The sequence below is a fragment of the Melospiza georgiana genome, chromosome 3, assembly GCF_028018845.1.
Source record: "Melospiza georgiana isolate bMelGeo1 chromosome 3, bMelGeo1.pri, whole genome shotgun sequence".
NCBI lineage: Eukaryota > Metazoa > Chordata > Aves > Passeriformes > Passerellidae > Melospiza > Melospiza georgiana.
The window spans coordinates 75,196,486-75,212,495 of record NC_080432.1 but is presented as its reverse complement, the minus strand read 5'-3'; the positions used below and the strand labels follow the sequence as shown (position 1 = coordinate 75,212,495).

At 35.0% G+C, this 16,010-nt stretch overlaps 1 protein-coding gene across 3 annotated transcripts in view; it reads left to right on the top strand.

Moving 5' to 3' along the window:
• Positions 1-16,010, top strand: part of NKAIN2 (sodium/potassium transporting ATPase interacting 2) — a 508,006-nt gene that overhangs the window by 414,361 nt on the left and 77,635 nt on the right. The gene's annotated exons all lie outside the window — the stretch shown is intronic.

The following is a 16,010-nucleotide window of genomic DNA, read 5'->3' as shown; positions in this document are numbered from 1 at the left end:
TGTAATGATTTGAACAGCACATAAACATGAGGGAGTTTGCTAATAAGTATATGTAGTAAGCTTTATACTTTTCCTGCATCCTAAACTAAGGAAACAGGTTCATTATCTTGATAAATTAATTAAAGGTAGGTTTCTAACTCTGAGATCAGCTAAATAAAGATAGCTTTGACTGTGGTTCGCCAACAATAATACAATAAGGAACACTTTTCGTAGATTCCAAACTGTTTTTATTTTTTTAAAAACCTTTATATAATGAATGAAAATGTTTCAGATATACTCTTGATGAAGAAAAATATTGTTAAATTTTTACTAATGCAAATGAATATTGCTCTGTATTAATCAGATGAATAATACACTTCTAAGGAAGTAATATCTGAATTTCACTAGAAAATACAAAGTATGATTGTTCAATTCATCATTCAGTGACAATATCAGAAAGTCCATTACACAGAATTATGTCCAGAGATCCCATGAAAGTGTTCATGACTACTGAGCAAACACTGCCACTAAAGACCAATTTAGAGAGTTGCATTATTGAACAGAACATGACACTTGCTCACAGAACAGGAATCATAGACTTTAATCTGCTTGTTGTCAGGGGGACATATTGCATGTGAGTCTAATGATTAATATCTAATTTGAACTGAGAAATAGCTGGTGTTTCAAAAGCATATTAATTCTGTGCAGGGATCAAGAACCACTGGATCTCATGCAAACATTGGTATGTTACATGAATATAGGCTGGTAATGACAGATGGTAGTGAAGGAATTTGAAATTGGAATTATTCAAAATAAAGGAAACAACTGGTGTGACAGCAGATAAAAAGTGAACTAATACCAAGTAGGAAATCAGGACTTAACAGTTATGGAAATTTTCATCTGAAATTTGAAAACAGGAAAATAACTTTCAGGTTTGTACAAAGAAAGCTGAACTTCTACATGTGGTTACCTGTCTTACTTAGCACAGACTAAATTAATTACAGGTTAGCTCACCTTTGCAAAATCTATACTGCATCAAGGGCCATTATATTTGTGGACCATTTTATTTTTTTAATTTAAAGATCCAAAATCAAGTGACATCATATTTTAATATTCTGAATAATGAATGAACCAAATATGCTCCATGATACTGCAAGCTATTTCTGATCCCAGCATTTTTCTTTTGTGTTACCTTTTTTCTGTTCCTGAGACTTTTAATAACAGATAATTCATGACTTCACTTTCTTTGTGGCAATTTAACATTTATGTTCAAGATAATTTTGTCAAAAAAGAAAACCCAACAAAAATCAGGTGCACTAAATTTCCATATTGTCTCCTTTTGTCCAGTCTGTACTTTCAGTTTGCAAACAAATTCCTCCTTAAAAAATTAGGTAAAAGGTAGCTAATTTGTTTTTGGCTTTTTGGCTTCCCTTTATGAACTCTGTGGTGCCAAACAAAAATTCCATAGAATGCTTTGATATTATTACACACACAGTATCTCTTGTCTTCTTTCCAGTATTTCTTGTCTTCCTTCCTTTTTTGGGGTAGGATATACAATATCTATCAGAGAGCTTGGTGTTCCAATGGGGAAGTTTTGAAGTTTGGATATTGAATCCAAAGCAGTACATTCATGGAGAACTGATGACAGAATCCTAGGAACTGCCTGCAGCACTGCCACAGTTCCTGGAGCTCACAGACACTCATAAATCAACTATTTAGTTGATTAATTCAGAAATGAATTTTCTAGAATTGCAGAAATACTAGAACTTTGTCTCAGAGTCCTCAAATTTTTCATGCTGCATGAGTTCACAGCCATTTAAGGTTAAGTTCCCAAAAGCCTTCAGGAGTTTTGGAATCATATGTAAGTGTCAAAGTGAACAATCTTCTTAATTTTCAAGCAGAACTTCAGTATTCTTCCAAAGGAAATGCCACATTATATATTTAACTAAAACAATTTTTTTTTATTATTCATGAGGGAATTTCCAACTTATCAAATATTTGCTGTAATACCACATATTTCTAGTTGAAGTGCCTTTTTAGCACATGTATCTACAGAAAACATGCATCTGGTTAACAGATTTTATATATATGTATATATATATATATATATACTCACACACACACACACATATATAATTATTTGTTTTTAATCTGATTTCTTTTACTCCAAAACAGCCATACTTCTGGTTTTACTTCTTAAGTACATGGAGTTGAAATGAATGCAGATATGTTCCTTTGGATTAGTATCTTGAGCTGCTCTAAAGCCAAAGGGCTGTAAGGCATGATTCACCCCATGCTGAAGAAAACCTCCACACCTTTTGAGATTACTCATACCCTCATAATGCTTTTTTTGCTCCTTTGCTCCATAGGCAATTAGCTCAGAAGTAGACAGCCAAAGCTAGGAAAATGCATTCCAGCTTTTACAGATCATATTCTGTTTCAAGAGTGCCACTGCATGGACTGTGCAATATTGTATTGTACTGTAGCCTATCAAAAGCTGGGAACCTAAGAAAGAAGAAAATTTTTAGAGTTATTCCCTTAAAATTACTTCTATAAACAAGGTTCCTTTTCTTGCATTAAAACTGCTCATATCTCTTAGAAAGCTCCAGGGAAAAGTCTTATATTTAAATTCAGTTATGTTTATGCGTTACATGTTGGGTACTTCCAATTATTACATTAAATATATCAAATCTCAGTGGGATGAGTGGTGATAAGTGTTGCATATTTATAAATATTATGTATTCCCAGAACCATGTTTTGGGTTATTAGAATCATAGATTCACGCTGATGAATGGCTCAGTAGGTCAATTAGTACATGTCATCAGCCTGAATATGCATGAATACATGATCGAACTTAGTCTATTTTGTTCTTAAAAGCCAGTAACAGTATATCAGACAAATTCCCAAGTCAGGTCTCTCCAGTCTCAGGTCTCTCTTTTCCTCTCCCTTGGCTTCAGAAACTTTCTCCCCCAAGATCTAATTTGTATTTTCTTTGCAATGTCTTTGCCACGCAGTCGAGTTCCTGGGCCAGTGACGATGTACCCCCATTACAGGCGGGGAAAGAGGTTACTCCCTTCATTCCAACAGCCAGGCATGCTCCCAGGCTTCTGAGCCAGGAAACCCCAATTCCTCCAATCTTTCTTCCCAGGTCTTGTTTTCAAAAAACTGCTCATTCTAGTCCACAGATTTTCTTGAAGTTCTTTGAGTTGAAACCCTGCCAATACTAGGGAGAGTTTGTGCTGTGATAACTTTCCCCTTCCTTGTAAGAGAGTGACATCCAGAATTTTGTTACCCATACTGTCTTTGTATGTTTAGTCATTTCAACACAAATGTACTTTTCAGCTTGTCCTTGCTGAGTAGCACTTTACAGGAAAAATCTAAAGTTTCTCAAGATGATTTTGAATGCCAGTCCTTTCCTCAAATGTTCTTGCAGTCTCTCAGTATCGTATAGTAACAAGCCTTTCCTCTTTTCAGTCATTCACATAATTAATTAAAATATATCATCATTGGGCCAAGAACAGATCACAGTATAGCATAATTTCATATTTCTTTCCAATATGACTCTTAACTACTGAAGTTTCCTTCTGGACATAGTTTCCCCTTTTTTTGCAGAATATCTAGTGGGTAAGTCAGAATAAAAATTGTTTTGCCATTATTGAATTGTTTGAATTGTTAGTCTCATATGACATTCACTTCAGTGTGCTAAGGAATCACAGCATATTTATCAAAATCAGAAGGAATGCCATACCCAGAATGAAAAAATACCCATATCACCATCAGTAAGAAGAGGTATATTAATGGGTTCAAATATATATAAAACGACAGTAATGCCTTGGGAAATGCTTATCTGAATATCTGGTCTCAGTTTAACAAATTTAATCTCACATTCTGTGAAAGTTCCATTAATTTAATGGAATTATTTCCAGTACAAAAAAAAAAATTTATAAATTCTGCGGTTATCTTGGATTAAGCTGTTAGTCTCTGCAGGTTAAACAACTAAAATATACATGAGGGCTTAATGATGAAGTTTTACAGGATGCTGTGTGCTCAGCCCAGGCAATAAAAAATTGTATGTATTTAATACTCTATTGTAGTGCTGAGGTGCACCAAGGCAGAACCAAGGAGTTTGTCATTTTCTAACCTTTGAGGACTTAAGCTTGTAATTTTTATTTTCATTCGTTACTCTGCCATTTGTTTTTGATATTAGGCTCTTTTTTTTTGATTTAAGAGATTCATGCCTTTAATGTAATAATACTTTATAGATTCACCTTTCAGATTAAATTAAAGCATTTATTTTAGATTGGAAGCATATAGAGCTTTACTGCTGCATTCTCTGGGCAAATTCAACTCCCAGTGAAGTCAGAATTGCACTAACACACATGGTAGAAAACTGCTGTGATCCTGGGAATTCAGACAAGCATTAATACTTCCAATGCTTTTCTTCAGGAAAGAAAAAGTCAGTGATGTTGATGTAAAAATTATGTGTCTTTGTGTAAACAAAAGACACCTCTCATAGTTATTTTATGAGAGTTTTACTCCAAAGAAAAAGACAAAGCATATGTTCCGTATTACTGGCATTTCACAGTGAAGTGATTCTATAGATTCTGAAAAAATGAATTATTTATTGAATTTTATATATTTTTCCATTGGGCAGATATACAGTTCTTTGAAAATATTTTTACCCAGTCTAAATTTAATAAATCAGATATGATATGTTTCTTCCTTGACTAAAAAAAAAGAGCTCTGCTTCTTTGAATTCACAGCATTTTTCAATATTCCTGAGCACCAGGAAATCAAACAGCCCTTTGTATCACTCTTCTCCCTGTGACTGTTCTATTGTTGAACCAAGTTTCCAATTCCAAGTAATAAAAGCATTGATCTTCTAACATCTTGGCAGTGGAGTTCATCTAATTCTGCATTAGCACTAAACACAAACAAAAAATTTAGTATAAGCAGCCCCAAGAGATGCTTCAACCAGATTTCTCCATTTCCCTGGGCTAAATCAGCTCCTCAAAACTCAATTTAGAAAACTGACACAGACACTACAGTTAGAATGGTAAATCGACTCCCCATCAGTTTCTTAAATAAAGTTTTCAATCACTGATTTGGTCTACAGAGATAGAGCTCTGTTTTAGGTACTCCTCTCAATCTGTGCTCATTAAAGGTCATTGCTCCCAGTGTTTCATCTTAATCCTGGCTGGAGGTTGGAGGGTCTTTGAGTACAGAGCTGGATATTGAAGAGATTTTCTATAGTAAATTTTAGCTAGCCAGTAGGAAATGCTTGCAAGTAAAATATGAACCCCGAAGAACTGCGATATGATTCAAAAGGAATGGAGGCAAGAGAGAGAAAATACCTTGAAATACACTTCCTGAATTTTTGCACGCTTACATTTTTTATTCCCAAATACTGTGCTTTCACTACTACCATGGTCCCCAGCATGTTACAGTAGGATTTTTAGAGATACCCCATAGATATTCATGCTTCAGGGAAACAATCCATTCTATAACCAGGGGGGTTGGGAATTTTTGTTGATTTGGTTGGTTGGTTGATGCATTGATTGCCTGAGTTTTTATTTGTTTTTTGAAGAACTGCAAAAACCCTTCTAAAACCTTCCAGGAAGGAGACATTGAATCACAAAATTATTTAGGTTGGAAAGTCGCCCTCTTCTCAAAGGAGGGCTAATTAAATCACATTGTTCAGGTGCTTTTTTGGTCATATTTTGGATATTGACAAAGACAAAGCTTTTACCTCATTTCTGGGCACTCATTCTAGCCTTTGGCAATTCTCATGGTTTAAAAAAATATTTTAAAATAATTAGAATTTTCTGTGTTCCCGCTCATGTTTGTTGTCTGCTGTCCTTCTGCTGTGGACCTGTGAGAGAGGGCTGCCTCTGCCTTCCCTGAACTCTCCCTTTCAGTGGTTATGGGCAGGAGTAGCATCCTCACAAGCCTTCAGCTATAAATCCTGAACTAGCCTCACTCCTTCCCTCTCTCCTCAAATGTCCTGTGCTCTAGTCCATAACCAGCTTAGAAGCCTTTGCTGGACTGGTTCCACTCTGTGTATGTCTCTCTCATACTGGGAAGCCCAGAACTGGACCAGCCCTCCAGGTGTTTTCTCACCAGTGCTGAGCAGAGATGAAGAACCACGTTCCTCAGCCTGCTGGTGACATTAGCGCAGCACAGCCCAGAAGTTTTTACTCACCAGCACTCCCAGGTTTCTTTCTGCAGAGCTGCTCCCCTGCCAGTCAGTGTTCAGACACAGAGAAAGCTCCATTCTCTCCGAAAATTGAGCAAACTACTGATGGTCCTGTCTGAGAGCAGAGACCCCTCACAGTTATTCAAACACTCCTCTGCACTCAATGTTATGTTAACTAAAAGCCAATTTTCCCTTTTCCACAGCCCTGGGAGAGGGTGCAAAGCATCCAAACATTAGCAAAGCATCCGAACATAACTTCAGTAACAGTGCAGCTGACAGCTGACATGAACACTCAGTGAACTGTCATTAAAACATAGTTGATCTAGGAATTAATATTTAAGGATGCCTGCCAGGTACTAGATCCTACTCTTCAATTAACAGGGTTTGCTGTGTTGTCTTTCCTAAAATATTTCTTATCTGAAATGTCTCTTATACCTTTGTTTAACATGTGAAGCAAAAAGCAGTTTAATTAGATTTTAATCAGTCCATATAATTTCTCTTTATATAAATTTAAATTTCTCTCTTAAAAATAAAGTTTCTGCAAGACCATCCTGGAAAATACAAGACCAAACAGCATTTGCTTTGTCATTAAATAACACATCTTCTACTCACTATCTTCTATATCTTCTACAAAGTATCATGAAAATATTTGAATCTAAGAGAAAAAAGTCTTAAATTATGGGAAACAAAAGCAGATGTAAAGAGTAGAAAGAAAGCGTGTGATACTTGGAAAATTACTTTTTTTACCACCTAATAACACCATCAGTTCAAAACTGTAGCCCCACAAACTTAATCTGCATATTTTTTCTACATCTTATATATACTATATATATATATATTGTTATATACAGTGTGCTAACTGGTGCTAAGTATAAGATTAGAAAAATAATGGATCTTTTTATTGAGGTGATTTTAGGTGTTCTTGCATTATATGTAAGAACACATATATTCTAATATATGCAGGTAGTCCTCTTAGGCTTTAGCAGCATTACATGCCTCACAGAAAACAGGCAAAAGAGAGACATGCTGTCCATCTGTGGATTAGTACTTAACTGGCTTAAATTGCTGCAGTTTCTTTTGCAGTACATGAGATGCTTTCCTGCATACTAGCAAAAATATCTAGCATGGCATCATAAGATTATTCCTCAGGGGGTGCTTTTGAAAATGTAATAAAACCCATACATTTATCCAGAGTTATGCACTGAGTCATTTTAAATGGCTTTGAATTGTCCTTGGGAGGCTGTGGTTTACTGCAGTGGTGGAATTGTCGTGTCATAGCAGCAGGTCACTAGAGGAAAGGACACCCACCTGAAAGGTTTTGCTAACATCAGCTTGTTGGAGATTATAGTTTGTTTATTAATGTAGGTGATTAATTTTGTTTTCTTCTGTTTCCGGGAGACTTTTGATGTCAGAATAGAAGTTTATGAATTATTTTTAATTTCTGATTCAAGGATTTGAACCATATCCCCTCCACTGGGTATGTGGGACTGTTAACATTATCCAGTTTGCAAATGCAGCCTAAGCACCTCAAGTTTGGAAAACTGTAACATTTTACAATGAAAATGTTGAAACACATTTTCCACAGTGTAGCTCGTTTTCTTGGTCTTTTCATTTTGAAAGCAAAAACTAGCTAAAAATGGATTTCATCATAGTAGTCTCATTATTCAAAACTTTTTCTAGCACACAGATTAATAACAAAACAAAAAAATCCACAACAACAAAAACCCTGAAAATAATTATCAGCTTCAGGACAGAAGCAATTGTCTACATTGTTTCTTAAAATTAGTTAAAATAATTTTCAAACACAGGAAGCAGCCAATGTATGAAACATCCATAATTCTCTCTGTGTTCAAGATAATTTAGATCTTCTTATTTCTGTGCTTAAATGACAGTATTGGATAGTCAAATTAGTTTTAATAAAACTAATCTGTGGTCCATGTTGAGTGACATGATATCCCACCACAAAAACAGAGAGCAATTTCACCTACTGCTAAATTAATTAGTTCATGTAAATTGAAAAGAGGTTGATTTATCAAATCTGATATAGCCTTAGATATTCTAATAATAACCATCATCACCTACAAGGACATGAATAAACACTTTATGAACCGAAGTTTATCAGAGCCATGTAACATGTTCCTGTGACAGATATCTTTTCATTTAAAAAATCAAATAGGATCTTTCAGACAGGAGCTGAAAGTTTTTTTAAAGTCTATAGAGTAGGTATAGCTTGGGCAAAAGGAGCTCTTGCCATGCATGGAAAGCATTGAAAACTGTGGCACAGGTTTTCCCATGTCATGTGATGGATTGCAGCTGTGCAATTCCTTAAAATTGGTGAGTTGTACTGAGGATTAAAATGTGCTAAACTAATGGTCAGAAACCTTAGATATTCAGCAGTATTGCAACAGAGACTGTTACATGCAGGCTTTGTGCACATCATCCAGGGCATGCATCAGTGTTTCTGCAGAGATCTGACTTTTCTTTTACTGGCCCAAGTTTGCGAGGTACGTGAATGTTGCACAGCTTCAGATCTGAATCTAATACTGTGGGTGATGACATCTGTCAGCCTGGTCAGTGGTGGAATAAGTTATAGTGAAAGAGCCTGAAGTAGTTGGTGCTGTGCAGTTATTCCACATCATTTCTTGAACAGCACCCAAGGGCCATGCGGAGAGAGCCCACACTTCTCCTTCTGTGCTTCCTGATAATCACTCTGTGCTGCTCAGCATCTAGGTTTCAAAACAAGCTTTCCAGAGCCCTTCAGGAATATTTACCACTCTGTTACAGCTGGGTCCTTTCTACTGACTTCAGAGGAATTCAAACCATTTAAATCTGGATATTTTATTTTGCACTGAGAATGCAAATGGGTTTTGAGAACAAGCTATGCTTTTTAAATTGATGCTTTATCTCGTTGCAACCTCCCCACAAAAGTAAATCCTTTAGAAAATACTAGTTTTGGAATAGATATGAATTGAACTGAGAAAGATTACTCCACATTCTTTTTTAGAACTTTTCTGATTTATCTAGGCTTCATTTTAATCACTCTGAGATCATAATGCTTATAAAATCACCACTGACTAGAAATGCTTGAGCTTTAGAGCACACGTATTTCTCCTCAGCCTGGTACTTCATGAACCCCACCTGTGTTACAATAATTTCAGGTTTCCTAACACTGCTTTTGGTATAGCAATAACATTTTTGGGATAGCAACACCATTTTTGTGGTTTTAGAGCTCTATCCAAAGTCTGCACACTGTTTTCTGCACACACTACTAGATAATTTTTTACATTTTAAAAGATAATTAAAAAAATAGGAAACAGAAAACATAAATTTATCGCTGCACACATGCATTTTGTTCTACAGTACCTAGCACTAAATAATAACCAACACCAGGGAACACTGAACAAACTGCATCATCTGGAATGTCTTTCTGCATACATTCTATCAATTTTCTGATGTTTAAGTTCTACATCATACACTTCTGCATCCTTCCCTACTAAACGTTGGGCCATACTAAAATTTTTTCTGTGGACAGAGATGATCAAGCAAAGTATTACAGGGATGGTTTGGTAACTTGGTAAACCATTTATTCTAAAAAATAAAAGAATTTTAAAGATATTAATTTCATGCTGCAATTTTAATCAAGGCCTAGATCTTTCTTTATTCAGCCTTCAGAATGGTGATTCCAGCTCAGTGGAAGCTTTGCATAGTCTTTTGGATGCAATTCAAGTATAAGATGTCCTTGCAATTCCTAAAGATTTTTCCTTTTAAATATTTTTTCATATACTTAATAGCTTTGTAGACTGTTAATACATGGTTATATAGCTTGCAGTACTTTTCCTGCCCTTTCTCTCACATCTAGAACAATAAGCTAACCCTTTCTAAGGCATTCCTGAAATTCTGTTTAATCTTATTCTCAAGAAGACAAATTCTAACAAGAACACTCTGTTTTGCACTAGAACTCAGAAGACATAGCAAGAAATAGGGCAAAAAAGCCCCTGGAACCACTCCAAGGGACAGACTCAAGGGTGGGTTGCTTGGGCAACTACTCTGTTATTGGATGCACTAATTAACCTTATAAAATTTGTATTAAATCAAATGTATGCATGTGCAGAGCCATACTTGTGCACCTGAAATCTTGCATTGAAGATCTGCTTTTCACATTATCACTCTTAATATTGTTTGGAAAGTTTTTGTCTTTTATAGGCAACACTTGTGCTTAGAGGGGTTTTATTTAGAATTAAGAGGTTATGGATATTTGTGTCTGAAAATTCTAAGCACTATTGATCTGTGTATTTGCCTGGGTAAACCAAGAGAGAGACATACTTCCTTTACTGTTTAAAAACAAAGAGGGAGGGGAAAAACAGTCCCAACAGAATAATGAACTGAGCATTTTTAGAAGCATTATGCCTTACTTATAAAAAACTGATACTAATATATTGTGAAAGTGGTAAAATCATTCATTTTCAGCTCAGTGTTAATAACCAGGGTTTAAACCTATCAGAACATTCACTTCACTTCTGAAAGAGACCCAGAACCATACTGATTTTAGTTCAAACATAAAATTCTTTGCCAGTTTTGTTTCATGGGACACAGATGAGATCTGGTAATCCCAAGGACAGAATCATGTAGATCACCTGGAAAACTGTCTCCTGTACACTCACATTATCAGGGCTTGGGTATGAGATGTCTTTGTCAGAGAATTGCAATTTGTAAAAACAATGTATTATATTTAACTCAATTTCCTTAAACAAATTTTCTCAATTCCAGAATGATATCCTTGATTACTGCACAGTGTGACATAAATAAGATTCGAAAGAGTTAGCCACTACTGTGAGATGTGAATGCCTATAGTTAGCTTTCCATTTCAGTGTGTTTTATCACTGCACAAGCTTACATCCTCCACAAAGTAATTTTCCAAGAAATTACAAAAATAATGCTTCTCAGGATCTTCAGTAAATATGTATAGTAACTAAATTAAAATTTATATTTGACTGCAACTTCCTAGTCCTCGTGATCAATGACATTGGGCTGCTGTGAAGGGCTAAATTTGCATGTTCTGCACAAGGAAAAAAATCAATGGATCTTAGTCCAGAACATTCTAAAAATATTCAGTTTAAATATGAAAAAAAATTCATGAAAGAGTAATATTCATGGAGCAGAATAATCATGTTAACCTAGCAATATAAACTGAACTTTCTACTTCCTTTTTCATTGTATTTTAATTGAAGAACTAAATGGATATAAATTTTTTGAAGAATGATGTTAATAAAAAGTCTTGATACCACTGATCTAATTAAATTAATATTCTGGAGCCTAGCAGGTGGTTTGTCTTTTTTAAATGAGTAGAAACAGAGCAGATTAAATTTTTTTAGATTTTTCAATGTACATATTAAACTACTAGAAAAATATAGAGATCTAAATTAATATAACTTTAATTGTAGCTTTATTAATTTCAGAAGATAATTGACATGTATTATACAACAGAATAATAATTGACAATGTCAAGCTCTGTATAGCAGTGCCTATGCTTTTTGAGGATTATTTATAGTATTTTATAAATATAATATTCTAGTTTCATTTTAGAGAAGAAAATCAGGACATCTGAGTCATCTCTTTCATGCTGGGAACTTTATAATTAAATCCTTCGGAAGTACGTTGGCACACCGGAAGTCACTTAAAATACATTTGTAGCATTTTTAACTGAGAAACAGAATACTGAGAAAAGCTATTGGGGGGGCAATTTTTGCCATTTTTCATTGATGAGCTTCAGAAGTATATCAGTCAGGTATATTCAAACTGGTTAAACCTTATCTGATTAATGACATAGGTACATCAGATTCTGTAAACAATTTTCAATTATACTAGTAAAAAATGGTTTTACAAGAGGAAATTAAAGAAGGGAATTCCAGGTTACTGAAAAAAAAATCAAATTAAAGGGAAAACATCACATATATACAAAAATTAGGGAGGAAAACACCCAAATCAGATGCAACGAAATAGAAAAAATAATCTTTAAATATCCATTTTCCCTACAGATTTAGACAATAATTATTTTCTATATATAAACTTTGCATTTAAAAGGAAAAAAAGAAAACAAACCATACAGCTGACAAGCTCTATTTTGGTTCTTCACTGAGGAAAGTTTTTCTTTAGACAGGAAAAAGTCTGCTTGCATGAGAAAATGGTACTGCCTGGTGGGAGTTAGTTTTAGAGGAAAAGTGAGATAACAGAAGAAAAAAAAGCCTGTAGAAGCCTTGGTGCATCCTAGGCATCCAAAACTACAAATGCTTTCAGACCCTGATCTTTTATCACTGAAACCTTGTGTGATTGTTCACTCTCCAAGCAGTCTGTTCCTGCTAGTTTGAGTTTGATAAATGGAACAAGTGGTTACACGGTTGTATTCGACAAAAGATGTACAGAAGCTTGGCAGGTTTGCACAGATTTCAGCAATTCCTAATTAGAAAAATAGAGGAAATCATTTCCCATGACACAGCAAGCCGCTACCATTGAAATCAGTACAATTCAACTTCCCCGAGTCGGGGAGATCTCCTGGACTTTCAAGGAGAATCACCCTGAACCCCTCCTGCCTCTTTTTTCTCATGGCACTGTTTGGAATTAGCTTCTCTGAGGTGCAACCAACAAAAATCATTGAAATAAGAATATATTGTGATTTCTGCAAAGAGACAGCACGCTTACTAATATGTGCTAGTACTAATACAATACACAAAGAGATGTCTTCCTTTTAAGCACTGCTCTCCTCCTGCTGTGTCTGATTACAAAGAAGCTTTTATTCTTTTTCGGGCAGCTTTTACAAAGCTTTATGTTGCCATGTTCTGTTATCAGCTCTCCTCAGCCAGAAAATGCTATGCACTGTGCAGTTGACCCCCGAAAATGTTGCCATCTACTGTATTAAACATAGGCACCCAACCATCAGAGCTCAGATTTTTACCAGCTAAGCTGAAATAAAATTACAGATGCAATTTGAAGATGTCTCATGTCTCAATCTCAGAAATCTGAGTCTCTGAGACCTCCAAACTTCAAGATTTGTCTAATCTAGCAGTACTTTTCCTGACCACTACAACTATCATTACATCTCCAGAATGTCAGCAAAGATGTCCTACAAAATGTTTTCCTTTGGGCTTTTTTCTTGATGAGTATAAAAATCTACTTTAATGCACCAATTTTCACTAAAAAGCTTTACAAATACCAGCAGAATTTACAAAAGCAGCACAGTGATCAGCAATAAAGCCCTTACAGATGTATTTCTGTGTCCACAAAGGAAGCAGCTGTTTGTTGAATTTAGGATAATGAAATTTTCCTTGACATACAGACTTTGAACAACAACATATTGGCTTGCCCAATGTGTATCAACAATTCTTGTTCGTTTTCATAGCTTCAAGGCTTATCAGACCATTTCTCTGCATTTCCCTGAATAAAGTTTGAGCCACAGATGTTGGAAAGGAAACACGGCAAATACACTAGAGAGCATAATAAATCCCCAGCTTCCATTGTAGACTTTGTCTATGTCCACTAAAGCTGTATTCAAACAGTGAACAAAGTAAATAGCAAGCAGAGTTTGTCCAAAAATAGTTCTAAATGCTGTCAGTAGAAGAGATGTTAATGATAGATACATCATCCCCTTCTTGGATTCCACAGTTCTAAAAGGGGATTCAATTTCTTAAGTGTTTTCTTACTAAGGGAAACTTTTTCATAAGCTGGGTGACCTTTAGTACTGAGCAACAGGAGCTGCTCTGCTAATATGGTTGCATGAAAGGGACATGGCTTGAAGGTTATAGGCAAGTTCAAAGCATAACGAAACAATTTATACCTGAGATTTAGCTGTGCAGCAGCTTTGTAGTTAATAGGCTCCTTCTATGCTTATTCTGATCCCAGATATTTTGGGGAAAGGAATTTGCAAGGTCTGCCTTACGTGTTGACTTCTCAAGATTTTATTTCATTGCCATTCTTAATCCATCCAAGCTGGACCTGAGACATGAATGGTGTCTAATCTTACACAACCAGATTTCATGTTTTATTGGTTTGCTTTCTGACGTTTACCTTTATTCTTAACAGACTCAGTACATAACAAAAGTAACAACTGCTTTTCAAAAGCCTTCTCAATAACATGATTCAAAGTTCTTTAAGATTTGAAGCTGTGACTTGCAGTAGAAATATTATTAGTAGTATTTATGAGTATGAGTATGAGTATGAGTATGAGTATTACTTAACTTCCAAAAGATTATTTGAATGAAAAGGAATAGTGTAAGTATTTAAAAAAATCATCTGAGGATAAATTCAGGGATGGGAAAAAGCTAGATTTTGTGAAGTTTCTATTTACATATGTAATCTTAAATATTTTAATGTGTAATTATATTTCCCATGTAACTTGGAAATTTAGTTATGCTTTAGCTAATAATTTTTTTGATTATTGAATCTGTGGTAAACAAAAATAGCTACCCCTAGAGAAAAGATATTCTACACACAGAGCCCAGTTTTGATCCATTTTCACTTCATCTGGCAGATGCATAACATACTCAGTTCCTGCACGCCAGTTTATCCCTTTCTTTTTCAAGGAATACATTTTTCATTCCTAGTCTGCACTTTGTAAAATATATTTAGTCCATCATGATTCTTCTCAAGGTATTGCAAATGCTAAAATAGAAATAGACAATATTCATTTGTGCTGCATCTCCGATAAGAGACTAGAGGTTTCAAATTTTCCATGGTAACTAGAATGGCTGAATTTTTCTCTTGACAATAACATGATGAATTCCAGTTTCAGTCATTTAGGAATAAATCTAAGCAAAGTTACTCCAAAGATGTCCATTCTACAACTTCTTACACCAAGTGAGAAGCCCAGTGTTCTACTTGACGGGATATAGCAGCCTTCAGAAAGAAAATTAATCTTTTGGCTTGGGTGAAAGGTAAAAATTCCCATTTCCAAGAAACACATGGCAGACACTTTCCAGTGTCTATGGCATTAGTAGGGAAGGATCCAGAGAAAAGAGATGGTTTTTGGGGGCGAAGACATATAACCATACATCAATGTATATATTTGGGCACAATTTGCATTGTTTATAGAAATGTTTACTGTAGTTTTGATCGAAACTAAAAAATGCTTTAAGTTAGTTGTACAATTAAATTCATTTGAAGTATTTTAAATTTTCTCATACAGCTCATTATTTGCTGGATTGGACTGTTGTGGGAATGAAGGGTAATTATTCATTGCAAACATATTTAGGTCCTTCCTGTCATCTAAAAGCTGTGTCTGCTTATACAGGCTAGCGATTTTTTTTTTTTTTTTTAAATCATACTTTTGATACAAACTGTAAATCAGAGAAAACAAATTAAGCTACACTGCAGTGTCAAGTGCAATCACAGATCAATTGACATGTGACGTTATCCAAAACCTCTCTGGATGGAGTTACCTCTTCATAAATTAGTGCTAAAAGGTGAAATAAGTGAGACTGAAAAAATGGCTCTTTTGAAGGGAGAGAAGTGTGAATACAACTTATCTGCTACAGAATAGCATTCTATTCTTTTTGGCACGGTAAGCCTAATTAAATAGTTACATTTTAAAATCTTTATGAGAATCTTAATTATTAATGACATTAACAGGCTGGAAAAAATGTAGGTTAGGTGTGGGGAGAGTTTGGCTCTGCAAAGACATTACTTAAAAGCAATTTTTTTTTGCATGACTGAGCACATGTGCACACAGACTAGATAGTCACACCTTACAATGAGGTTACAGTCATAAATTATTTATAAAATGTTAGTAAACACTGTAGGCTATTACAGAATCCACAGAGTCCATAGTTTTGTTATAGCTATGTGT